The sequence below is a fragment of the Rhinoraja longicauda genome, chromosome 8 (assembly GCF_053455715.1).
Source record: "Rhinoraja longicauda isolate Sanriku21f chromosome 8, sRhiLon1.1, whole genome shotgun sequence".
Taxonomy (NCBI): Eukaryota; Metazoa; Chordata; class Chondrichthyes; order Rajiformes; family Arhynchobatidae; genus Rhinoraja; species Rhinoraja longicauda.
In genome coordinates this window covers 18,307,781-18,333,697 of record NC_135960.1, presented here as the reverse complement: position 1 = coordinate 18,333,697, position 25,917 = coordinate 18,307,781, and the positions used below count along the sequence as shown (strand labels likewise).

The 25,917-nt window shown below is 42.5% G+C and overlaps 1 protein-coding gene across 1 annotated transcript in view; it reads right to left on the bottom strand.

The window, feature by feature from the left end:
• The window catches only part of gtdc1 (glycosyltransferase-like domain containing 1), a 313,882-nt gene extending 291,797 nt beyond the window's left edge, over positions 1 to 22,085 (bottom strand). Inside the window, exon 1 of the mRNA XM_078403374.1 lies at positions 22,010 to 22,085. The gene's annotated coding sequence lies outside the window, so the exon portion shown is untranslated. The remainder of the gene's footprint in view (positions 1 to 22,009) is intronic.
• Between the last annotated feature and the right edge of the window lie 3,832 nt (positions 22,086 to 25,917).

The window sequence follows — 25,917 nt, the reverse complement described above, 5'->3', positions numbered from 1 at the left end:
CGTCAACGGGCTTCATCAGTTGGAGAGAGTTGCTAGGCCTGCAGGATCATCACTTGGGGGAGGGTTGCCCCAGGAGAGGCCTGCAGGAGAGATTTGGACCCAATGGGTCCACCTCAGTCTAGTACTAGTTAACTGCTCAGAATCTCTTGCTTCCACAGTGGAAGATGCTACTGTTCCCACAAAGACCTCATCAGTTATCACCACAGAACCCACAGCTCAGAATGAACCCAGTCATCCTTGATGCTTCAGGCCTGCCTACCTAAGAAATAAAACTATTGGTCATGTTCATCAGTCCTCTATTCTTCATGATGTGCAATTCCAGACTGTGAGCGTTAGCATGGATTGATAACGCAGGGGGTACACATGGGCCAATTGCAACAAAAAGCATTAAATAAAGAAACAATGAGCGAACGTGACTGAGTTTTGTTTCTCTTCTCCTTCTCTGAACGTTCACAAAGTCATATATTTTCAGCCTCCCCCAAAATTATTTCAGTTAAGTTGGCATTGAGGAGGAATAAAACTAAATGTCATGGTAAAAGTGTTAAATACCCATTCAAAGACTCCCATAATTAACCTCTCGATAAAAACCTCTCCCAGCTGCTCGCAAAGGCTATTTTGAGGTGCAGTGATTGTAATTTGATTATTTTAGGCAAATGCCACCAATACGATCACCAGTCCATGAGTGGCAATGAGACAAATACCAAATTAGATTTTGATAGTGCAAAAGGAAGCAATGTTAGTCAGGACATTTGGACTTCTGGTTCTTAAAACAGTTATCATTTAACATGTTTTTGGCTTTGTGATATATATACACAATAACAGCAGAGTCAGCATGTTGCCTATCTTTATCTAGCCTTAGAAATCTGCCACCTCGGATCTCTGCAACCATTCAGTTTGAGAATTCCAAGCTTGTATCCAGGATGAATAAAGAAATGGCAATGTATTTTTAAGTCAGGAGAGTGCTCGACTTGGAGCAAAGCTGCAATTAGCAATGATCCCAAAGGGCTGATCCTGTTGTCCTGGATGTTTTTTTTGAAATTTTGAAAGTGCTGAGATCGTGGCAATTGTCGTAACACAGCCTTTGCACTCTTCAGCCAGTGTGCGACTGAAGGAGGAAAGCTGAATGCTTAGGGTGGTTGATGCTGTGTCAGTCAAGCGAGTGGTTTTGCTCTGAACTATTGTCAGGTTTCTTAAATCCTAAAAGGTTTACCAGAATGCTGCCTGGATCAAAGGGTATTACCTGTAAGGAGAGATCAAACGCACTTGGATTGTTTTCTCTGGAGATTGATAAAAGTATTAAAAAATTATGAGAGGCATAGATAGAGTAGACAGACAGAACCTTTCTCCCAGGGTGGAAATGTCAAGGACTAGAGGGCATAGCCTTAAAGGAGATGGGGGCAATGTTTAAAGAAGATTGAGAGGGGCAAAGTTTAAAGATGATTAAGCTGCACAGGCTTAACTGTGATTTGGTCATCTGGATTCAAAACTCACTTACTGATACAAGAAAGAGAGAGTTGTGATGGAAAGACAATATTCAGACAGGAGCTCAGTGATCAATGGAGTTCCGCAGGGATCTGTTCTGGGACCTTGCCTGATTGTAATATAATGTTATCTATATATATAAAACTAGGGGAGGAGGAGGGAGAGGGGGGAGGGAGAGGGAGAGGGGGGAGGGAGGGAGTGGGGGAGGAGAGGGTGCTGCACCAATGGAGGAGAGGTTTGGGCCCAAAGGGTCCACTTGGTCTAATAAATATATATATATTAGACCAAGTGGACCCGTTGGGCCCAAACCTCTCCTGCATTGGTTCAGCACCCTCTCCTCCCCCCCCCTCCTTTCCCCCCCCCCCCGCTCCCCCTCTCCTCCACTTCACCCCCCTCAACCTCCCTTATCCTCCCTCCTCTCCCTTCTCTCCTCCCCCCTCCCCTTTTCCTCCCTAGGAAATAGATTTAAACTTTAAAATGCAAATAACTTTTAAAATACAGCATTGATTTCAATGAAACTTCTTCCATTAACACCAAAGGGACGACGGTGAGTAAGGTGGGCCTAAAATTGTTATGCTATCGTGTACCGTTTTGGCAGTAGTTCAGGAACAAACAAACGAGAGGATGGGTAGATGGGTAGATGGATATAGATAGATTAGATGACTTGGATATAAAAGTGGTATAAAAAAATAACTGCAGATGCTGGTACAAATCGATTTATTCACAAAATGCTGGAGTAAAGTGGATGGGCTGGTTAGTAAGTTTGCAGATGACACCAAGATTGCTGGGATTGTACAGTGCGAGGAAGGCTGTCAAAGTACAGATGCTGCCTGACATACGATGCTTCGACTCACGATATTTCGATTTTACAATGGTCCAAACGGCAGCGACACATAGCGAGCCGCAGCTCGCTTCCGGTCATGTGATCACGTGTATTCAACGCATTTTCGACTTACGATATTTTCAGTTTACCAAGGGTTTCTCGGAACGTAACCCCATCGAACATTGAGGGGCACCTGTATACAGCAGGATATCACTTAGCTGCAGATATGGGTCATGAAATGTCAGATGGAATTTAATCTGAGCAAGTTCGATGTGTTGCACTTTGGGAGGTTGATTGCAAGGGTAAAATTGACAATTAATGGCATGACCACTAACAACATTGACGTACAGAGAGAGTTATCTTGGGGTCCAACTCCGTAACTCCCTGACAACGGCAACACAAGTAGGTAGATAAAGTGGTAAAGAAGGCAAATGGTATGCTTGCCCTCAGAGGTCGGGGCATTGAGTACAAGTGTCAGGAACTTCTGATGCAGCTTTATAGGACTTTGGCTGGATTACATTTTGTGTACTGCATGCAATAAGTGAATTCGGTATTCCAACTGAGCATACGCAGGTCATAGGTCGCGGGGGCAAAGAATTGTCGCCAGCTGATCTATTACTTGTAAACAAACTGTTTCATCCGTTTTTTCCAGTTTTTCTCCATATAGGTAAGAAAAAACTGTTTTCAAAACTGTTAATTTGGTGTACATATGGTTAATTAGTAAAAACTAAGATGATTTTGCCCGTTTTAAAAAATTTTGTGGCGGGTTCCCCTCAACACTCACCCCTCTCTATCCCTCTCTATCCCTCTCTATCCCTCTCTATCCCTCTCTATCCCTCTCTATCCCTCTCTATCCCTCTCTATCCCTCTCTATCCCTCTCTATCCCCCCCTGCCATGGCGATCTGAGCTGCTCCTCCACTCTCTTCCCCGGCCTCGTCTCCCTCGAAGGCAGCGAAATAAGAACAAACACAAGTGTTGTAATTGTTGTTCAGAAGCCTCGCATCCCTGGAATGAGCAGCGGCGGTGGCAGCGGTGAAGAGGGAAGTTTCCTTGAGTTTGTTGTTTGCGAGGGGGCGCTGCGATCTGGGTGCCAACCAATTATGTGAGGCATAGATTGGATAGACAGTTAGAACCATTTTCCCAGGATGGAAAATGAAATATTAGAGGGCATCGCTTAAAAGTGAAAGGAGCAAAGTCTAAAGGAGATACATGTTTTTCACCCAGATGTTTAGACCGTAATGTTGTATCCTTATTGTTTTGATGTGGTTATGCTTTATTCTTAATTGTTAACTGTATGTCTGTGTTTTCATTTGTGAACGGAGCACCAAGGCACATTCCTTGTAGATGCACATACTTGGCCAATAAACTTATTCATTCATTCATTCATTCATGAGGCAAGATTTCTTGTTTACTACATAGAGGGTGGTGAGTGCCTGGAACATGTTACCATGGGTAGTTTGAGGCAGATACTATCATGACATTGAGACTTTTCGATAGGCAATATAGATATGCAGGGATTGGAGGGATATAGATTATGTGCAGGCAGATACGATTTGGATTTGGCATCAGGTTCTGTACAGACATTGTGGGCTCAAGGGCCAGTTTCTTGGCTGCACTGTTCTATGTTCTAAATTGGGTTGTTTTTTTAATACACATGCAATGGTGGGTACCTGGATCACACTGCTGGCATGGTGCTGGAGGCAGATATAATAGTGGCTTTTTGGAGACTTTTAGATAGGCGCATAGATCTGCAGGGAATGGGGGGAGAGAGATCACATGCAGGCAGAGGAAATTAGTTTCAGTTAGCATCAGGTTCAGCATTACATTGGCTGAAGGACCTATTCCTGGGCTGTATTATTCAAAGTTGTTGGAACTGCATTTATCTGCCCAAGTGGTGAATATTCCCCATTGTCCTCACTTGTATCTTTCCGATGACGGAAATATTCTGGGGTCAAGATTTAACAAACTTATTGCAGGATATTCAGCCTTTGGCCTGCTATTTTATGTTAAGTTGCTGATCAATGCTCTCCACAGGATGTTCATGATATAGAATCTGCTGATGAAAATGACAAGGCAACAAGGTCAGTCACTTTTGTTGGAGGTGGCCATTGATTGGCAATTATGTGGGATGAATGTAACTTGTCTGCTAGACTACTCCTCCAATGTTGTCCAGTTCTTCTGTAGTTTATCATCTATGCTAATTGAACTAGACACAAACATTCTATCATTAATCGGACTTTACTGGACTTTATTTTGCACTCAACGTTATTCCCTTTATCATGTATCTGTACACTGTGGATGACTAGATTGTAATCATGTACAATATTTCCGCTGACTGGTTAGCATGCAACAAAAGCTTTTCACCACACCTCGGCACACTAGAAAATAAACTAAAGTAACTAAACTGAGCATTCCCACCTCTAACATTTTGATGGAGAGCTGATCGCTGATAAAACAGCTTCGGGCTCAGACCATGCCATCAACAATTGCTACTGATGCACTGGGACCGAGATGATTATCTGTCAATAACAACAACTATCTTTATTTGGGCTAAACATGACTCTAGTCAACCAAGAACTATCCCCATGACTTCCAACTTTCAGATTTGGTGTCAAGGCGATATCAACCTATCGAAGCAAATATATCTGTCAGATTATCAATGAAGTTCCTGTGGATATTGTATTCTTACTTTAAAAGTTTTGTTCATGAATTCTACCAATTCATTCACCAAGTTTCCTTGCGAAATAACTGAAAAAAGAACAGAATTAGAAACTTTCAAATTGCATTTGTAATGCGTGAGGGGCGATCTGATGGAAGTACATAAAATTATGAGATAAAATTATATAGACAGTCAGAATTTTTATCCCCAGGATAGAAATATCAAAGATTAGAGGACATAGCTTTTGAGAGGGGCGAAGTTTAAAGGAGATGTGCGGGGTAAGTCTCTTTTTCACAGAAAGAGCAGTGGAATGAGCTGCCAGGAGTAGTGGTGGAGGCAGATATGTTCGTGGTATTTAAGAGGCTTTTAGATAGCCACATGGAATGCAGGGAGTGGAGGGATATGGATCCTGTGCTGGCAGATGAGATTAGTTTATCTTGGCATCATGTTCAGCACAGACATTGTGGGCCGAAGGGCCTGCTCCAATGTTATACTTTCTATGTTCTGTGTTTCATGAATGCATATAGGGTTCAATTGCACTGAAAACAAGGAATGACAATATAATGATCTGATTATATTTTTAAATAACTAAAAGCGAAATATTATTTTGCCGATGTTCTTTAGTGTTTGCAAATTTAAAAACTTTCAATTTACTAGTGCACCTTTTTGAACCCATCTTAACTGTTCCACAATCCCATTTCAGCGGATAAAATGGAATGTTTTGGCTTTCTATTTGAATGCCAGAAATCAGTGACACCTTGTGACAGGCAAATACCAAACCCCAACTGAAGTGAAATCATGGGATGCAATACCAATGTGCTTCTTGTAAAAAGGCTTGTGTATTCCTATTTCAGTTCTACAACTAATCACACAAGCGTATAAATGAAGAAAAATCAGACCAGTCTTCTAATGATTATATATATTTTTTTTTTAAACTGGATTTCTTCTGAAATACTGGCCCGACAACAGATAAAGCCGAGGATGATATGTTAGCATGGAGAGGAAATTATTTAACAGACAGAAAACAAAAGTGGAGTTGCACGAGCCATTTTCAAGCTAGCGAGCTGTAACTAGTGGGGTGCCTCAAAGATCAGTGATGAAGCTACAGTTATTCAGAATGAGTAACATGAAGAGATTCAGTGTAAGTTATCTATTTTTTTGGCAATACGAAGACAAATGTGAAAGTAAGTTTGAGGAGCACATGTTGAGACCACTGAAGGGATATTGATAAATTAAGTGAGAGGGCAAAAAGATAACAGATGGAAAATAATGAGGAATGTGTGTCATGTTGGTTGGAACAGAATAGCAAAACTTCACCAACCCCTCTTATCATATCATATCATATATATACAGCCGGAAACAGGCCTTTTCGGCCCTCCAAGTCCGTGCCGCCCAGCGATCCCCGCACACTAACACTATCCTACACCCACTAGGGACAATTTTCACATTTACCCAGCCAATTAACCTACATACCTGTACGTCTTTGGAGTGTGGGAGGAAACCGAAGATCTCGGAGAAAACCCACGCAGGTCACGGGGAGAACGTACAAACTCCTTACAGTGCAGCACCCGTAGTCAGGATCGAACCTGAGTCTCCGGCGCTGCATTCGCTGTAAAGCAGCAACTCTACCGCTGCGCTACCGTGCCGCCCTCTTCTCCGGAATTACTGCCTGATCCACTGTTAATGCAGCACTTTGTGCCTTTTTTTACAATAGCAAAATATTAATTTAGTTTAAGTTTATTATTGTCGCACGTCCCAAGGTATAGTGAAAAGCTTTGCTTTGCATCCTATCCAATAAAATCAGATAATACTATGGATAGATATAATCGAGCCAAACTCAAATACAAAAAGTAGAGCAAAGAGAAAGATAGAGTTCAGAATATACACCAATCAGCCAAAACATTATGACCACTGACAGGCAAAGTGAATAACATTGGTTATCTTGTTACAATGGCACCTGTCAAGGGGTGGGATATATTAGGTAGCAAGTGAACAGTCAGTTCTTGAAGTTGATGTGTTGGATGCAGGAGAAATGGGCAGGAATAAAGACCCGAGTGACTTTGACAAGGGCCAAATTGTTATGGCCAGACAACTGGGTCAGAGCATCTCTGTAACGGCAAGTCTTGTGAGGTGCTCCCGGTCAGCAGTGGCGAGTACCTACTGACAGTGGTCCAAGGAGGGACAAACCACAAACCAGTGATAGGGTATTGGGCACCCAAGGATCATCGGTGTGCGAGGGCAACAAAGCCTATCCCGTCTGGTCCAAACCGACAGGTCTGCTGTGGCACAACTCACAGAAAATTTTAATGGTGGTCATGAGAGGAATGTGTCACAATACACAGTGCATCGCACCCTACTGCGTATGGGGCTGCACACGGAGGACCAACAGCATATTAGGCAGGTGGTCATAATGTTTTGGCTCATCAGGTCATAATGTTTTGGCTCATCGGTGTAATTCTAAGTATTATAACGCAACAGTTCTAGAAACAAAATAGTTATGTGAAACTATCAAATTTTAGTGTTCAGGATCACCTGGATGTTCGGTAAATGAAAAACCTAACGTTACCAAGCAGATACACAAAGCAATTGAGAAGGTAAATGTTGAGTTTAGAATAACGAATTATCTCATTGAAATATACCAATTTTGCACGATTTGACAGGATAGATAAAAGGATGATATTTCTCCTGACTGGGGTGTAATTAAAATGATAGATGGAAAGTTGAGATCTTGCTGTAGTTCACTTTGGCAAGGCTGTACCATAAGTACGGCGTACAATTTAGCCTTCTTATTTAAGAATAAATGTAATTTGGAGACAGTGCAATTAATTTTCTCTAATTGAGAACGTTGTCCTACAAGGAAAGATTGAGTGAACTAGGCCTATACTCACAGGATGTTTGAAGAATGAAAGGCGATGTCGTAGAGACATACAAGCTTCCAAGGAGACTTGACAGGAAATTCCCAAGCAGAGCAAGGAAGTCCAGCACCAGGATGCAGAGACTCCAGATAAGAGGTTAGCCATTTAAGAATGGAACAAAGAGGAATTTCCTCTCCCAGAGATGTGAAATACCTAAGAATTTTCTACGTTACAGAACTGAGGCACTGGGTACCATAATGCTTTGGAATTTACTTAATCCATCCGGAAATGACAGTGTGACCCAGTGCCTGCAAGTGGAATTGTGGAAGAAATTCGAAGGTGCCCGAGTTTACTGTTTGGAGATGCAGTGTGGAAACAGGCCCTTCAGCCCATCGAGTCCATGTCGACCATCGATCACCCGTACACTAGATCTATGTTATCCCAGTTTTGCATTCTACACACTAGGGGCAATTTACAGAAGCCAATTGACCTACAAACTTGCACACCTTTGAAATGTGGGAGGAAACCAGAGCATCCGGAGAAAACCCACATGGTCACAGGGAGAACATGCCAACTCCGGGACCGAACCCTGGATATAAGGCACTGTGAGGCAGCAACTCTACCGTTGCACCATAGCGCCACCCTTCACCACTGAGCTGCCCTGCTCATAACAGAGCAAAGTCACCAATTCCATGCTGTGCTCAGGAAAAATACCATTGTTGCAACATTGTTCTGACAGACAATGTTTCTGCTTCAACTGGTTTCTGCTTCAACCATCAATGTATCTGGGTCGCAAATAGCAAACCTAACTCAAAAGCATTTAAAATTCAACTATGGCCGAATTCACAAAAGTTTTAAAATAACTTTGAACTTTTGCTAACTGTTTTTCTCTCAATGAATGTTTGTTTCTCAGAGTTCTCTCTTGCAATCAAATTCCATCAACATTCCTCAATTGCCACAAAGATCCATGGACATCTCATTTATCTCAAACGCAAGGAAAGCTTGAAGTAGCATGTTAAAACTGAGTAAATGGTTGACGAGTAGAACTGGATCCAGGGCTTCATGAAGACCAGCCTCATTTACTCAGCCTCCCCAACTATTGTAAACTTAAATATCCTTCCTCACTATCCACTCTACCAGTAAGCTTGGTGTCATCTGCATATATACTAACAATGTTAACAACATTGTCATCCAAAGATGTAATGTAGATAACACACAATAGTGGACACAGCACCCCTGTAGCTCTTCATTGGTCACAGGCTTCCAATCAGAAAGACAACTCTCCACAATTACCCTTTGACTCCTTCCTCCAAGCCAATTTTGAATCCAATTGGCTTTCTCCTCCTGTATTCCATTCAATCTAACTTTCCAGACTAGCCTACCATTTGGACCTTGTCAAAGGCCTTGCTAACAGGGGCGTATCTACGGAAAATAGCGCCTATGGCAAGCATTGAAATTCCGCCCCAGTTGCCAGCCATCTTTCCATAAACTAGGCTAATGTCCGATTCACCTCTACCCCATTGCGGACATTTCGCTGTCTATGTAAACGATACACTACAATGTTGGGAACTATATTCTGCACTTTGTATCTTCCCCTTTGCCCTACCCATTGTAGTTGAGCTTGCCTTGATTGGATTTATGTATAGTATTACCTGATCTGATTGGACAGCATGAGATAGCACCCCAGTGACAAGAGTAAACCTAAACCTAAACCGAAAAGTGGTGGAGGGAGTGGACAGAAGCTGGGAAGCCCGGCAGAGATCATGGTCCGAAGTCAAATTGGAGCACAGGAGAATGAAAACATGTGATGAAGGAAATGACGATAGGTGGGCGAGGAGTGTCAACAGGCAACAAAGGAGAGAGGAATTTGGTCACATTAGCAAATGGCCGAAGAAAACTGTGGGCTGAAACGCGGGAAATTATGGGACATGTCAGAGAAGAGCGTAGCAAGACCTTGAGGGAGCGGGGATTGGGTCGGAGTTGAGATGGTTTCTGACTCTTTTGTACTGTGGTATCCGTTTGCACATAATGCAAGAAGAGATAATGGGATCGGATAATAGCTCTGAGTGGACTCAGGCCGAAAGGGAGAGTGAAGTCATGTTGTAGCGGAATGCGGGATTAGATAGTAGATGAAAAGGAGACTGTAGCTGGTCTAATGGAATCAGCCAAGAACTGATTTTTGGAATCAGTACGCCGATTTCTTTTAGAGATGGAGTCGGAATCAGAAACACCGTAATACTCTTGTAGCTATGGTAGTCTTGTCGTCTGCAATATTTTGGCGTGACTCATTAGTTTGAATCATTATACAATTGTACAGGTTGAAGGCATTCCACTAAATTGAAGGAAGTTATCTGGAACATCCTAGTGCTTCTCACTCATGACTTTAGAACGGAGATGAGGAAAATCTTTTCCAGTCAGAGAGTTGTGAATCTGTGGAATTCTCTGCCTCAGAAGGCAGTGGAGGCCAATTCTCTGAATGCATTCAAGAGAGAGCTAGATAGAGCTCTTAAGGATAGCGGAGTCTGGGGGTATGAGGAGAAGGCAGGAACGGGGTACTGATTGAGAATGATCAGCCATGATCACATTGAATGGCGGTGCTGGCTCGAGGGGCCGAATGGCCTACTCCTGCACCTATTGTCTATAATCAAAGACAGATCATACATCTGAAGAAAATTATGTTTTCACTGTCCAAGGATGGCTTGTCTGACATTAATAGAAACTGCTCTGTGGCGCCCAGGGTATGTGCCATAACTCCCATACCCTAGATATGCCACTGCTTGCTAAAGTCCATATCGACAATGTCCACTGTCCTCAATCATCTTGGTGATCACTTTAAAAATTCCCATTAAGTTCAGCAGACACAATTTCCCACGTACAAAGCCATGCTGACTATTCCTAATCAGTCTGAGCCTTTACAAATGTTGGTAGATCCTGTCCAACAACTTTCCCACCATGATATCACGCTCACTGGCCTGCAGTTGACTGGCTTGATGGAGGCAAGGTCAGAGATCTCCATGTAAATATGTCTACATTCAGTCCAGAGTCTCCTCCTGGGGCAGCTGAAGTTTCCAAATGCTGCCTGGACCAAGCAGGGAATCCACTTTGGTTGGGAATTTATGAGGGAGAGAAGGATAGGAAAAGGGTTAGCAGAGGTAATGGGTGGGTAGCGGGGTGGGCTTAGGATCTTCCGACTCACCAGGAAAGCTTCAACATACTCATAAATGCACAGCCTAGCAAGATCCCAACATGAACTAATCAGACCAAGAAAGTCCTCAGAAATTAGGACAAGCCCCTTTCAGAATGGCAGGCAGTGACTAGTGGGGTGCCACAAGGCTCAGTGCTGGGACCGCAGCTGTTTACAATATACATTAATGATTTACATGAAGGGATTAAAGGTACTGGACGCGTGCTGAAGGACTGCGCTGACCAGCTGGCTGGAGTCTGTACGAGGATTTTCAACCAGTCTCTGGCCCAGTCCACTGTTCCATCCTGTCTGAAGTCCGCAATCATAGTCCCCTTGCCCAAAAAACCCCACATTTCCAGCCTCAACGACTACCGGCCAGTCGCACTCACACCAGTGGTGATGAAGTGTTTTGAAAAACTGGTCCGGGGTCATATCACATCACTCCTGCCCCGAAGCTTTGACCCCCACCAGTTTGCGTACAGAGCGAATAGATCCACAGAGGACGCTATAGCCACAGCCCTCCATGCTGCACTGTTCCACCTGGAGCAGCCGGGGAGCTACGTGCGGATGCTCTTTGTGGACTACAGCTCTGCCTTTAATACCATCCTTCCCCATAAACTGGTGGACAAACTGGGGGACTTGGGACTTCCACACTCCACCTGCATGTGGATAAATAGCTTCCTGTCAGCTCGCAGCCAGAGAGTCAGAGTGGGCCATCACACATCCACGGCCCTCAGCCTCAGTACCGGCTCTCCACAGGGCTGCGTGCTGAGCCCCCTGCTCTACACCATCTATACACATGACTGCACCCCCGCCCACCACAGCAACACCATTGTCAAATTTGCGGATGACACTACGGTGGTGGGACTCATCACCGGGGGGGACGAGTACGCCTACCGGGATGAGGCGGAGCAGCTGACAGTGTGGTGTGGAGAAAATAACCTGCTCCTCAACACCTTAAAGACAAAGGAAATAATAATAGACTTCAGAAAGAATAAAACGGACATGGTACCATTAACTATCAGAGGGGACTGTGTGGAGAGGGTGGCGGATTTCCGCTTCCTGGGAATCCATATTGAGGAGGACCTGACGTGGAGCGTGAACACCTCTGCGCTGCTGAAAAAGGTCCAGCAGAGACTGCACTTCCTGAGGGTGCTCAGGAAGAATAACATCACTCAGAGACTGCTGTTGTCCTTTTATCGGTGCTACATTGAGAGCATCCTAACATACTGTGTATGCGTATGGTACGCCAGCTGCACAGCGGCTCAGAGGAAAGCGCTCCAGAGGGCCATTGACAACGCCCAGAGGATTGTCGGCTGCCCTCTACTTACCTTGGAGGACTTACACAGTTCCCGCTGCATCAAAAAATCCCAGAGTATTATAAAGGACATTTCCCACCCCGGACACTCCCTGTTTGAACTGTTACCGTCAGGCAGACGGTACAGATCTACAAGGACAAGGACAAACAGACTTAAAAATAGTTTTTACCCCACTGCTATAAAGGCACTAAATGTAGCCGCCAAGGAACGCAGGGGCGATACATAATAAGAGACTGTGAAATCGACAGAAGGATGTAGGGTTGGGTGTTTATGCGTGCTATTTTCATGATATTTATTTTAGTTGTTTATCTTTTTTAAAATATTTTACCTTGTATGTATCGTTAGCTTTTAGAAATGTTTGAATGGTGCACTGACTGGCTGACATTTTACAATTTCGTTGTACATGGCTCATGTTACAATGACAATAAAGGAACTATTCTATTCTTCTTCTTCTAACATTCGCAAATTTGCAGAGGACACAAAGCTGCGCGGCAGTGTGAACTGTGAGGAGGATACTATGAGGATGCAGGGTGACGTGGACAGGTTGTGTGAGTGGGCGGATGCATGGCAGATGCAGTTTAATGTGGATAAATGTGAGGTTATCCACTTCGGTGTTAAGAACAGGAAGGCAGATTATTATCTGAATGGTGTCGTTAGGAAAAGGGGAAGTACAACGAGATCTGCGTATCCTTGTACATCAGTCATTGAAAGTAAGCATGTAGGTAAAGCAGGCAGTGAAGAAAGCTAATGGCATGTTGGCCTTCATAACAAGAAGAGTTAAGTATAGGAGCAAAGAGGTCCTTCTGCAGTTGTACAGGGCCTTGGTGAGACCACACCTGGAGTATTGTGTGCAGTTTTGGTCTCCAAATTTGAGGAAGGACATTCTTGCTATTGAGGGAGTGCAGCGTAGGTTCACGAGGTTAATTCCCGGGATGGCGGGACTGCCATATATTGAAAGAATGGAGCGAATGGGCTTGTATACACTGGAATTTAGAAAGATAAGGGGGGATCTTATTGAAATATAAGATTATTAAGGGATTGGACACAGTAGAGGCAGAAAACATGTTCCCAACGTTGGGGGAGTCCAGAACCGAGTCCAGAAGTTTAAGAATAAGGAGTAGGCCATTTAGAACGGAGATGAGGAAAAACGTTTTCACCCAGAAAATGAATCTGTGGAATTCACTGCCTTAGAAGGCAGTGGAGGCCGATTCTCTGGATGCTTTCAAGAGAGTTAGATCGAGCTCTTAAAGATAGCAGAGTCAATGGATATGGGAGAAGGCAGGAACTGAGATGCGAACTCCTGGCCTCAACAGTTCTCTCTTGTGGCTATATACTTAGAGCAGAAAGCAGCCAACAACACCATTCAACTGCAGAGGTGGGAGCATTAGATTGAAGCCTGACATTAATGTTGAAATTTTAATTATGTTCAAACAAAAAAGTTCAGAGGAAATACACATCCCAAAGAAAAATCTCTGTGACATTTCTTCATGGCAGCAATTTATTCAGATTTATAATAAAAATATTTATTGGATGGCACACCATCTGCATTCTGTTTGAACTTATCTTCTTACTTTTAAATATTCTATGCTATTTTTATTATTATTAATTGGATGTGAAATGTACCCCACCCTCTTGATTATCAGACCGTTTGGTACAGGAGCATTTGGTACCAGACCTCTTCTGCTGTTTCAGGGTTACATTGTTACATATACTGTACTGTGGAATATTTAGTGAAGCGTATAACTCATTAGAGCACAAAAAAAGCTTTGTTCCTACAAATTTTGTAATAACAGGGAGAGATTCAGTAATATTTAAATATTAGTAAAGGATATAAATACTACAGCACCCGAGTATTCAGACACGAGTGCTCTAATTATAAGGATGTCTTCGATGAGTCTGAGACAACAGGCCATTGGCAGAATAAAATGCAATCTTTGTGGCAACACAAATTTCAGCACAGATCACATTTTCCTGCAATGATAAACACCATTACTTCTGGTTCCTGATCTGTGACATTCCTTTACTTGGCTGCCCGCACAGTCTGGCCAAAATCGTACTAAACCTCAGTGTGGTGTTCAGCCGGTAACATTTTAACTTCAAATCATAGCCATTATCAGGAATACTTCCTTTCTCCTGCATTGCGTTCAGCTGCCACTATTCTTCCACCTCAACCTAACTCTCCCACAGACACCATCATTAAACTTCTTGTTTTAGCTTTTAGTTTATTTTTAGCGATACAGCATGGAAACAGGCCTTTCGGCCCACCGAGTCCACACAGGCCAGCAATCCCTGCACACTAACATTATCACGAACACACACGCACACGAGACAAATTACAATTTTTTACTGATGCCAATTAACCTACAAACTTGTACATCTTTGGAATGTGGGAGGAAACTGGAGCACCCGGAGAAAACCCACGCAGGTCACGGGGAGAACGTAAAAACTCTGTACACACAGCACCCGTAGTCAGGATGGAACTGTTGGTGTCTCTGTTTCTGCAAGACAGCAACTCTACCACTGCGCCAGTGTCTATCCATGATTTCTCCTATGTTCTCCCTCGCAGCACCCCCAACCTTCACCCCGCAAGCCCCCAACAATAACCCTCGTCCGTCCTCTTCTCCACATGCTCAATACTCAGCTGCCCAAACCTTCCTCATTCACTTGCTATATCTATCTTCACTTACTCGTCACCACCTACCTTGACCCCAGCTACACAATTGTTAAAATGTTATCCTGATGCGGCCACTGAGGAAACTGGCTTTAGAACTGCAGCCAAATTTACACCCGTGATGATTTAACTTTTTTTTTTAGTTCATTGAAGAGCAAAATGCAAATATGGTGACCAGTCAGTTCCTGTCAATTACCACCTGGCCAGTTAGTTTAAAACTATCACCGGTGAATTTCAAATCTACTTCAAATCTTTGCTTGCGCTATTCTAACTCTAAGCTCATTCAGCTTTTGATGTTCTAACTGTGCAATAGCACATGCACCTCCAGTGAATGCGTTCAAGTCCCACTCCAGAGGCTGAGCACCTATTCTCGGCCAACACTTCACTGTAGCACCGAAAAAAATATTGGCAGAGACTTCATGTTTTGAATGAAATGTTAAATAGAGGTCCAATATGCCTTCTCAGGTAGATGTAGAGAATCAAAGAAGAACAGTTCGGTTCGCTCTGTAGTCCTAGCTAACATTTAGCACTCATCACCAGTCAAACTGATTATCAGGGCATTGTCGTTGCAATTTCTGAGAGCTTGCCGTGTACTTATTTGTTGATGCAGTTACTTCATTATAACCCACAAATACACCTCTGAAGCAGCATTGACGATAGAACTTTGGGAAGTCCACAGATCATGAAACGTGCTATATTAATGTGAAGATAGATACAAAATGTTGGAGTAAGACAACGAGATCTGGGTGTCCTAGTGCATCAGTCACTGAAAGGAAGCATGCAGGTACAGCAGGCAGTGAAGAAAGCCAATGGAATGTTGGCATTCATAACAAGAGGAGTTTAGTATAGGAGCAAAGAGGTCCTTCTGCAGTTGTACAGGGCCTGAGTGAGACCGCACCTGGAATACTGTGTGCAGTTTTGGTCTCCAAATTTGAGGAAGGATATTCTTGCTAGGTTTACTAGGTTAATTCCCGGAATGGCGGGACTTTCATATGTTGAAAGACTGGAGCGACTAGGCTTGTATACACTGGAATTTAGAAGGATGAGAGGAGATCTTATCGAAACGTATAAGATTATTAAGGGATTGGACACGTTAGAGGCAGGAAACATGTTCCCAATGTTGGGGGAGTCCAGAACAAGGGGCCACAGTTTAAGAATAAGGGGTAGGCCATTTAGAACTGAGATGAGGAAAAACGTTTTCAGTCAGAGAGTTGTGAATCTGTGGAATTCTCTGCCTCAGAAGGCAGTGGAGGCCAATTCTCTGAATGCATTCAAGAGAGAGCTGGATGGAGCTCTTAATGATAACGGAGTCAGGGGGTATGGGGAGAAGGCAGGAACGGGGTACTGATTGAGAATGATCAGCCATGATCACATTGAATGGCGGTGCTGGCTCGAAGGGCCAAATGGCCTCCTCCTGCACCTATTGTCTATTGTAACTCCACGGGACAGGCAGTATATCTGGAGAGAAGGTATGGGTGATGTTTCGGATGCTTCTTCAGACTCATTAATTATATTAACGTGATTTTTTTTTCTCTTGTGAACCTGCATCCAACAGTCCTCAGTCTCTTGCCATCCGTGCAACTTCTCCTCCTACTGCCAGTGCAGAGTCACCAAAGAGTTTCCTATACCATAAAAGTTCTGAAGCACTTTAGTTTTAAAACTTGTTACAATAATGGCCCCTTTCCCATCAGGCGTCGCAGACGGAGGAGAAACAGGAAGCAAAAGCGAGGATGCCGGTCCGGTATACTTGCCAAGCTAAAGAGACAGCCACACAAACCACCGCTACCTAGCATGTTCCTCACCAACGCCAGATCCATCATCAACAAAATGGACGAACTTAAACTACAGATATCAGCAAACAAACTCGTGGAGGACTGTTGCATTCTCTTAGTAACAGAGACATGGCTTCATCCACTTATCCCAGACGGAGCCATTGAGCTAGCCGGGCGCACAGCGTTTCGTTGGGACAGAAACATCGACTCCGGTAAGAGCAAGGGGGGGGGGTTATGCATTTATGTGCACAACAGCTGGTGCACTAATATCCAAACCATAGATAGCCACTGTTCTCCTGATCTGGAGTCCCTAACAGTTAAATGCAGGCCTTTTTACCTTCCTCGCGAATTTACAGGGGTTATAGTAACAGCAGTCTACATCCCACCGAATGCTAACGCTAGCACAGCTTTAGGCTACCTGCTAGGTGCAATAAACTCACAACAGAGCACATATCCAGAAGCAGCCCACATCATAGCCGGGGACTTCAACCATGCAGACCTAAAGTCAGTTCTCCCGAAACTTGAACAACACATAAGATGTGCTACCAGGGGGAAAAACACACTAGACAAGGTTTACTCAAATATTAAGAAGGGGTTCAGGTCAGCACCACTACCACACCTGGGGCAGTCAGATCACCTGTCCATATTCCTAACCCCAGCATACACCCCACTCAGGAGGAAAGCTCCAGTCACCATAAAGACTGTGAAGACATGGCCTGAAGGAGCTTCCTCGCAGCTGCAGGATTGCTTCGAAAGGACCAACTGGGATATTTTTGAGGATCAGGACTTGGAGGAGTACACATCAACTGTACTTTGCTACATCAAAAACTGCGTTGACAATGTCACCGTCGACAAACGCATCCGGTTGTACCCCAATCAAAAACCCTGGATGACAAAGGATGTCAGGTCTCTCCTCAAGGACCGTAACACCGCCTTCAGGTCTAGTGACAGAGCTCTATACAGTGCTGCTAGAACCAACCTGAAGAGAGGCATCAAGGATGCCGAAGCGTCCTACAAGAGGAAGATTGAGGACCACTTTTCCAACAATGACCCACGGCGGGTATGGCAAGGCATCCAGCACATCACCAATTACAAGACCAGCAACCGCACGACTGCCGACGGCGACGCCTCGTTGGCTGAGGAACTTAACTGTTTCTTTGCTCGTTTCGAGGTGAAAGCTACAGTGGCAGACATTACACCCTCTCCAGCACCTGAGAGCAACACCTTCACTGTGCAGGAGTATGACGTTAAGCGAGTGCTCAGAGCAGTGAATCCCAGGAAAGCTGCAGGCCCCGATGGTGTGACGGGCAGAGTGCTGAGGGAATGTGCAGACCAATTATCTGAGGTCTTCACAAAAATCTTCAACCTGTCCCTTTTAAAATCCACCATCCCTCCCTGCCTGAAGTCCGCCATAATCATCCCACTGCCGAAAAAGCCTGTCATCAGCGGTCTTAACGACTACCGTCCGGTAGCACTCACACCGGTCATCACAAAGTGCTTCGAGAGACTGGTCCTGCAGCACATCAAAGCCAGCCTCCCACCCACCTTCGACCCATACCAGTTTGCCTACAGAGCAAATAGGTCTACAGGGGATGCCATCGACACTGCTCTTCACACTGCACTGACCCACCTTGAACACCAGGGGAGCTATGTGAGGATGCTCTTTCTCGACTTCAGCTCTGCCTTTAACACGGTCATCCCGAGCAGACTGGTCACCAAACTTTCCGACCTTGGATTTTCCCTAACCATCTGCAAATGGATCAAGGACTTCCTGACCAACCGCCCCCAGACAGTCAAAATAGGCCCTCACCTCTCCTCCACCATTACACTGAGCACCGGCTCACCACAGGGCTGTGTGTTGAGCCCCATCCTTTACTCCCTCTACACTCACGACTGCGCCCCCACCCATCCCACCAACACCATCATCAAGTTCGCGGATGACACGACTGTGGTTGGACTTATCTCAGAAGGAGATGAGACAGCCTATAGGGATGAAATCCAAAGGCTGGCAGCATGGTGTTCAGTGAACAATCTGGTCCTGAACTCCTCCAAAACAAAGGAACTTATAATTGACTTTAGAAAAACCAGTGGAGATTACGACCCACTCTACATCAATGGGGTCTGCGTGGAAAGGGTACCAGCTTTCAGGTTCCTGGGTACGCACATCGCAGAGGATCTCACCTGGTCTACCAACACCATCACCACAGTAAAGAAGGCACAGCAGAGACTCCACTTCCTGAGGATCCTCAGGAAAACCAACCTGCAGGAGAAGCTCATGTTGTCCTTCTATCGCTGCTCCATCGAGAGTGTGCTGGCATACTGTATAACCACATGGTATGCCAGCTGCTCAGAAAAGGACAGGAAGGCCCTTCAGAGGGTCATCACGACGGCCCAGAAAATCATCGGCTGCTCACTGCCCTCCCTGGAGCACCTGTTCAGCCTGCGCTGCCTCAGTAGAGCAGGCAAAATAATAAAAGATCCATCCCACCCCGGCCACCGTCTGTTTGTTCATCTGCCCTCTGGTCGACGTTTCAGGTCAATCAAATCCCGAACAAACAGACTTAAGAACAGTTTTTACCCCAGGGCCATACGAGAACTGAACACTACCTGTGCACTAGGCAACACCGTTAAAAAATCTTGTACTTAATTTAATTGTATTTATGTATTTATTTGTTTTTGCATTTATTGCATATATGTTTGTACGCACCGTCAGGATTGGCTGTTTTTTTAATTTCGTTGTACTCGTTGCAATGACAATAAATGAATATTATTATTATTATTATTATTATTATTATCTCCGGAATTTCAACTGAATATCTCCTGATATGAATCGCGCTTAAGCAACTCAGCTGTTTTTTGTTGCCAGACGCGATTGCAATATCATTGCCAGTGAAACACTCACTGAAGGCCTAGAAAGCCTGTAAAAAGGATTGAAGTATATTGTTCCAAAGCACACCAGAATGGATACTTTCACCCGAACCAAGTTTCAAGAGCACTACGTGCTTGCAGAAGTGTGATATCAAGGGAGCCTTTTTGAGCAAATCCTAATCTAACACAGGGGAAACTGCTTCAGCGGAATCGGAACCTTGTTTAGCTAAATCCCTTATATTCGTTACATCCCTGCGGTTCGCTAAGCTCACACTCGATTATTAACACCCAACAACCCCACGCCATCCCCCAAGCCCCAGACCCAATCTTCTCGGTCCATGACAAACCCATCCCCCGCTACCCATCCTCACCACTCCAGGTTCCAGGCCCTAACTTTCTCTGTATCAGCGCCTGGCCTTTGCCCCAATCACCCTTTCGATTGATTACCCTTCCAATCTCTCACCAAGGCACATTCCTTCTATGTGTACATACTTGGCCAATAAACTTATTCATTCATTCATTCATTCATTCATTCATTCATTCATTCACAACATCTGAACTTACCTCTGGACCTAAACTTTATACATTTTTGGCTTGTGTTGTCTACACCAGCAATACAGGGAAAGGAATGGCATTTGTTGGTGTAAAGGCAATCTGAATGCACTTTCTAAATATGACAGCATCTGTATTTTATAAAGGGTCAACCGAGCATCTTTAGATTTTATATTCTTCATCTCCAAGTTTAAAAGTGTTACCATGTATGCTCCCTCAACCTAAGCAATAATATTAACAAGCATTAAAGTAAGTAAATATTTAGCTAAAGTTAGGAAACTTACATAACACAAGGAGGTTTTTGAGGGGAAATAGGCATAATAGCCATTATTCCTCCAGAGAATTTGGATGTCTTTGCACCCTACATTATGTCATTATATGCATCTTTATTTGCTTTAATAAAGCATGAATCCTGTATTTGATTTCCTAGTAATAATAAACAATAGCACCTACTCTAATTTTAGTGCCATGTAATTCAGACAAATATCAGACATTTGTTGTAATTATAATTTTGTCATTTAATGGTAAAAAATGATAAATGTGTACGAGATAACCAATTGGCCAAAGCTGCAAACATCAGAGGTCAATGACTCCTGCTGCCAAACAAAGTCCAGAGTTATACTGGGGTTAAAATTTTCAGAACTGTTACAACTTAAATATCACCCACAGATGCTTACAGTTCAGCAAAGGACTTCCAGTACTTCTAATTTTTGAAATTATCCTGAGCTATCCAAAGTCACTTCCTTACAGGAACCACATGAAACATCAGTGTATCTTTTGGCAACAGTAGCATTTTGCAGTATTTTTAAAATTATTCATAAGTGGAGGACACAAGTATATTTTTTCAGTGGACTGGTATACTTGTTGCACAACGATTCTTAACACATGGACACCATTTGTAATCTCATCCCTCCCCACCCCAGCCAAAGAAAGCATCTGTCTGTTAGTTTGTCCCTCAAAGGATTATAAAAATATTTTTCACGAGTAGAGTCAAGACTGTTAAATCGTCATATAAATAATACCTGGACATTAGTTAAATAATTAAAAGTCTTTATAACTCTCATCTAAAGTACTATTGAATGCAAGGTATATTTTAAAATCGTGTCAAAAAATGACCTTTGCAAAATAATAAAAACAAGAGACTAGAAACTTAGTAAGCCAAGCAGCATCTGTTGAAAGAGGTTGGAGGCCCTTTGTCAGTTCAGCTGTCCTGAAATGTTAACTCCGTTTCTTTCTCCATAGATGCTGCCTGATCTGCAAGGTGCTTGTTGCATTTTCTGTTTTCTTTCAGATTTCCAGAATTTGCATTCTGTTTTACTCTTCCCTGCATGTTTTGTCAGGATAGTATACCCAACGAGTTAGTTGGGAATCTAACAGCCGCGACTGTTAGTTGGGAAGACTTATTTTGGCTCGTTGGTTTCACAACCGAACTACTCAATTTGAATAAGCCTGCAACATTTGTTTAAGACAATCCTCTTCCGATGAACATCAATGTTGCACGAAGTGCATGTTTGTGTTTCTTTTAAACTGATATATCTCCCCGCAGTTGTTCTGCAAATGTTCGAACAGTGCAACTTCTTCCATTGCAAAAGAGTCGCTCGCACGCACACAGCCCGGGTGCATCTTCCAAGCGATCCCGAGGCTGTGCTCTGGGCCTGCCGCATGCACGGCCAACTGCGGCCCCCTTCTCCTCAACCCCCTTGGCTTTGGCGAAGATGAATGGCAAACGTGTCCCCCTTGCAAACCCCACCATCACCCCTGCCCATTGCATTGCAACCGCGAGCGCTCAGCGCCCCAGCCCGGAGCGCGAGCTGAGAGCCCACCTGTCAATCACTCGCGCCGTCTCCACGGTCACCATAGCAGCAGCAGCCGCCGCCGCCCCGCGCTCTCGCGTCTCCCGCACTCTGCAGCAGCCTTAAAGCGGTCCCTTCCAAGATTGCATGATGCCGAGAGTTTTAAAGACTCATTTCTCTCGCATAACTTTTGTGTGTGTGTGTGTTTTTTTTCTCTAAATTTCGCGTGCCCCATAATCCTTGTCAACATTGCAGTGCACCCTTTTCAAATGCCTCACCTCGACAATCAAAAAAAAAAAAAACGTGCAAAGAAACGCGTATCTGGGAGTGATGTGCAACATAGAGGAATGCCACAAAAAAGAACACAATAAAAATAATGGGTGGTGGGGGGGGGATATAAAGTAAATTGTGCATCGTTGTAAAATGGAATTGCCCCGATCCCATCTGTTGAGCATCGTGAATGCAGGGTACAGCATGATTTAGCGAGTGTTGCACCACTACAGATGCATCCAAAATCGGTTTCTTCCTTCGTGCATTTTACATCTTCCAAGCTTGTAGTTATTTTAAATTGTCCCTGTCTTGGTAAGTGCACAACATCAATCTAAAGTTATTTTAGAATTGCTCAAAAGATAACCAGATCCAGGGGTTTTTTTCCCCCCTACATTCACTTCTGATTGTAACTGGCTTCTTTTTCTATTTGGACTGAAGATCTGACATATTTGATTCTTCAAATTAACACTGAATATTTTATTCTCTACCGACTGATGGCAAAAACCATAATGAGCTATAAACTTATTAGATCAAATAACAGAGGAACCTGATCTGTGTGGTCTCATATTATTTAAAATTGATGCAGATAGTTTTCATTACGCTTGCTTCTGTGCGTAATATCAGCCTGGAAAACTCTTTCAGTCATTGCCAGAAACAGACCACACCCTGCCTAAATCTATTAACAAAATGCAAACGGACTGGAAATGGAGTCGAAATAAACTACTACTGGATATAAAATGCCAGTCTTTACTGCATTTCATTTTATAGGCAAAAACAACATTTATATTGTTTTATGTTTGTTGGAAACAAAACTTGAGATTTCCTATATCACATCAGTAACTTCACTTCAAAAGTAGTTAATTGGCCATAAAGTGTTTAGGAGTGTCCTAATAGGGTTCTGAAAAGTGCTGTATGAATGCAGTTGTTTTATGAATAGCTTTGAAGATCAAGAATTAGATTTCTGACCCATTATCCTTCAAGTTTCTAATGGTTGTCAGGCTACAACGTTCCTCTCAACATCTCGCCGGCACTCGGCTGTCCATTTTATAATTTGACGTATACACCTCCTATTATGACATTGCTATGATTATTCTAAATCATTAACATGGGTTGCAGAAATGTAGACTTTTGGGGTTCATAGTTCTAGCTAATATAAAGTTGGTAAAGGTGCTGAAGTCCTAACATCAGAAGGCACTCAGCATATTTGCGTTTCCCAAGTCATTTATGCCCAAATGGCTTCAGGAAAGAGCCTTTTGAGGTTCACTGGTTTTCAGAAGTAGTTGTACCACATAGATATGTACATGTGTTAAATAAATACTGTTGGCACTCACTGAACCTATCGAAAACATGCCAAGCTCAGCATTGGCTGGTTAACACCTAAAACAGCCATTAGTATTATCAACCGATGGGACTCAGGAAAAGGAAAACAGCTGTATAATAATTAATGGATCTTTGTTTTTATATATTTTAAAAATCATCTCCTTTAAAGTGGAATGCTGAATTGGTTTGCTTCATCCATTGAAAGCAACATTCGCTCTGGAATATTTTTTTATTGTTTAAAACAATGGTTCTGTAGTTAGTTGCAGGATAACAGATTTCTGTTGGTGTTAACTACACCTGAAACATGCAAACAAGTTGCCAAAAAAGTTTGCACATTGCTGGTAGAGTTGACTAAAAATAAGCCATAACCTCAATCTCACCTATTTGCTATTCTTTTTAGTCCTTGCTCCAGCATAGTGGGACCAGAAGGATACAGTAATATGGATTCCAATGTAGGAACTGATATTTCTCATCATATGTCTGGAACTATCAAATGTGAAATGTTTCTGAAGAGAGCAAAACATCCACAAAAATAATACCAAAAAAATGAAATCTCGAAATGTTGGAAACGTAGAAATCAAATAGTATTATAATGGTACAAATGTGTTCATGTTTCAGATGAGATCCTTGCTGAGAGCATGTTGCCCAGCTTCAGATTTTTTTTTTGGATGGTGCCTGACTATCAGGATGGTGCATTTCCAAACTTTATTATAGAGAAATACTATAACCTGAAAACATTACATTATTCACCTCATATGCTTCAAAGTCAAATTATAGTTTTGAAAGATGCTTATTAATTATTTAATGCAAATTTTCAAACGTGTGCCATTCCAGTTTTAAAAAATGACAATTTTAAAACTAGATTTTCATTAGATGTGTATTGCGCACACACAACAGTGTAATGCACATTGAATTAATATTATTGAAAATTTGAACAATCACACTTTCAATGATGCTAGTCAGATATTCCAGTGCGAAGGCTATTTATAACATTGATGAACATGGGTAAAAATTATGATTTGCGTAAATTTCATTTAGCCCAGTTTAGATTCAAAATAAGAGAAAAATTGCCTGGCTGTAATTACTGATGGTAAATTTATTAATAAGATTGAAATTATCCCATTTGCTATTTGAATCTTGTGGCTTCATAGGACATGGTTTTAGCTTCAGTTGGAGTATTTAATAATGTTTTTACATTTCTCCTTTTTTTGTTGGAGAAGGCAAATTAATAAAACATTTTTTTTGCCCTATCGTCCATTAACATTAATCTATTTGCATGAAGTACAAATGATAAAATCAATAAATTATAGTTAAAGCAGTTGGATCAGTAACAGGACTTTTCTTATTAAGGGAGTCACTCTCAATGGATATTATATATTGAATTAAACTGAAGTGACCCTGTTTATAATTTGTCTTGTGTGGTTTAACAGTATTTAGTCATTGTTATGCATATTAATTGTGCTTTATTGATTACAGTCGAATGGATCCAGCATTTTTTTTTAAATGGTTTACAGCTTGTACAAAACTCTCTCCATTATATATGATGCATAAAGTAACTGCAATGTAACTTGGTGAGGAGTTATTAAATGGCATTTATATAATATTCAGATCACATGCTAAAATATCAGTCTCATCACATCATCATTTGATCAATGCATATCTGTAATAATTTATTTCAAATGTTAAATTTATATATTAAGTAAACTTTTGATTCCCTCGTTCTTCAAATTCTCTGAATGACAATTTTCTTCATTTTATGCAGTGCAGATCAATTCTACACTAACATTTTTGTTCCAGTTGCATACACATCATTAGTCCCACTGTAAAATACATTTAACAGTTGTGATGTGACCGTGTGTTAGGACCCAAGATTGAAATTCTAATTTCAGTAAGAAATCCCATTAATTTTGGTAGCAACACTTCTGATAGTAATGGCACATGCAGCCACCATTGCACATTTACAACAGAAGGAAATAACTTTATTTAGTATTAGCTTTTGGATTGCTTTATTGAATTTTTTAAAAGAAGCAATCTGAAGCTGAACTACAATCCAAATCATGAACTATGTTTCTTGTAAAAGTAATGTGGACTGTTTAAATTGCATGGACTTCATGGCTTGAATGTTAAATGCAATTCAATCAGTTGCTGAAACTGAAAAAAAAATCAGATGTTCCATTGTAAAATTTGTTCAAAACGATGATATTATGCTGTTACGGTTGGCACAGCTGTGTCAAGACTTCTTTAAAATTTGATGGAACAAGGCGACACGTCTTCGTTGTCTTTTATTAGATCACTATTTATAAACCTTGCCTTTGCTGCATACTTGTTTAATGTGTTAATGACAGCAT